Source organism: Anabas testudineus, chromosome 23 (assembly GCF_900324465.2).
Source record: "Anabas testudineus chromosome 23, fAnaTes1.2, whole genome shotgun sequence".
NCBI lineage: Eukaryota > Metazoa > Chordata > Actinopteri > Anabantiformes > Anabantidae > Anabas > Anabas testudineus.
Window position 1 is genome coordinate 6,711,258 of NC_046631.1, and position 2,477 is coordinate 6,713,734.

Sequence of the window (2,477 nt, forward strand, 5' to 3'; positions counted from 1 at the left end):
AAGCTACTGCCGCCATAAACTGATTCTGGGTAAGTGTAAGAAAACGCATGGATGGGTACTTCCTAGATTTTTCTGTTACACCCACATATGGAAAACTAATCTATAAAAGGTCTATTTTCACTGCACATTTTCCATCCTGGTCAGGAGGGAAGATGGTAAGACTCGGCATGGATGTATTTATGACCCAAAGCCAGTACTATGACCCCTAAAGACAGAAAATAGTAGTTTGTGTTGTGGTTGAGTCATCCTCTCTGTGTGTGTGTGTGTGTGTGTGTGTGTGTGTGTGTGTGTGTGTGTGTGTGTGTGTGTGTGTGTGTGTGTGTGTGTGTGTGTGGTGTGTGTGTGTGTGTGTGTGTGTGTGTGTGTAAGGACAGAAAACAGTAGAAATGTATGCTGACATCTGTACACAAAAGACAGGAAAGACGGGTTTCAATGACAGATTTGACCTAATTTACTGAAACCATCAGCTTAAACTAATCAAGTCTTTTCAACTAATTTCCTTTCCTTCATTTAACGCTGTCATTTCCTCTGAATTTCCACCCTTCTCTCCCTCTGATCCGGCTAAAAAAACCTTGACCTTATTCTGCCTGTTGTGATCGTGATGTTCTGGAGTGGTTCTGTTTAGGTTAACACCAGCCAGTTATGGGTTTGCGACATCCCTGTGTGTGTGTGTGTGTGTGTGTGTGTATGTGTGTGTGCAAGAGCTGAGATGAAGATGTGAGCATCATGCTGCTGCACTGTGCCAATGAACTGTTGTGTTATCTGTTAAATAAAGGTTACATTTAAGTGGCCATTATGTTTAGAATTATCATAAAGGGAGAAATATTGTCATCTATTTCACATTATGTTTCTTAAAAAGGAAACTGTCCTGTTATTTATCTCAGTATCCGGCCCGTGTTGGTACTTCAAATGCAGATTCTGCTTTCTGCCACAAGAGGACAATGTAGTGCTGTGGGCTCCGTCGACTCAGCCTCTCTGAATGGATTTTGTTATAAAAATTTGAGGTGGGTTTGATAATGTGGTTTCTCTATCATTTCTCTATTCATCATTCACTTTTGTATTAGACACATGATGCTGATGAAACTTTCTATCCACCTGTCTGCCCACATCTCTGCTGGTGTTTTTGTTTTAACAACCCCCTTTTGCGCCCAATATCTGACATGCACCATACTCAAACAAGATATTAATGTTCTACTCTAACCTTACAATATCATCTAAGCCACTAACACCACAATATTGGATAGTAAAGGGCTTTACACTGTTATTCATAGCTCTGGCCTTTCCTTTCTAAAATCTATTAAACCCATTACTTTGCAACTTCCTGGCAAGCCCTTACAGTTCTGTCATTTATTTCAGTGAAGCAGACAGAAGATTTAAATGCAGCTCTGGTACCTTTCTGGGTTCAACACTTGCCTGCCAAACCTGCAGAGCAAAGGAGTACAGCAGTGTGGTTATTATATGTTCATTAAAAGCCTCTGGTACTTTTATACATGTATATTAGAAATAGTCTTAGATGTTGGATGTTAAGTGGGTTAACCGGTGTATGACTTATACTACAGTCAGATCAATAAAGATTTTTTAACCCTCAACAGAAAATGTTAATGTTATGTGAATTAGTTGGACAGCCTACAATCAAGGGATGATGCATGTGACCTTGGCTTTAAATAAATCTTCAAAGTGAGCCCCAGTCCAGGTTCAGTGACTGACGCTGTTACACTACAGCCAGACTCTTAATTGTCATTCACGACCACACACACGAGTATAATGTGTGTGTTCTTGATATTTAATGATTCGTATCCAATCAATCAACATTCATGTAAAAGGTTTTCAAGTACAAAGAGATGCATCTTTACTCAGGCTGAAGTACGTGCTCACCACAAAAATAATGTATTTTAAACTAAATTTAGTGATAAGTTGATAACATGAATGTGCAAGTCTAGTCCAGACAGAGGTGGTAAAGTTGATTTTAACCAGTTTATGTACTGAAATGTGTTTATTCCATAATAATACAGTTATTCATACTTGATATTGGCATCTGCAAAGTAACTAGAAAGATGGTAGAACCACTTCAAGTACTTAACTGAAGTTGAAAGGTGAGATTTTAGATTTATTAATTAAAAATAGGGTTCAAGAGAATCTGCATCTGCAAAGCAACGAGAAACTAAATCAGTCAAATAACTGTAGTGGAATAAAAAGAACAAGCTGTCATCCTAGGTTATAGGGGGGTAAATAAAATGGGATCATACCAATGAAGTAAATGTACTCAGTTACTTCCCCTCCTCTGCATAGTGAACTTTTGAACCCCCACCCAGGTCCCCGTGTGTCTCTCAGCTTGCCCCCCCCCCCCCCATATAGACACCGAGACTTTTCCGACGGATGCCGAACCTTGCCGAAGCCAGCCGACAGCGACGTCACCATATCTCGTCCTTTCGTTTTTCGCCTGCTGCGTGCGAAGGAGAGAGAGAGAGAGAGAGAGA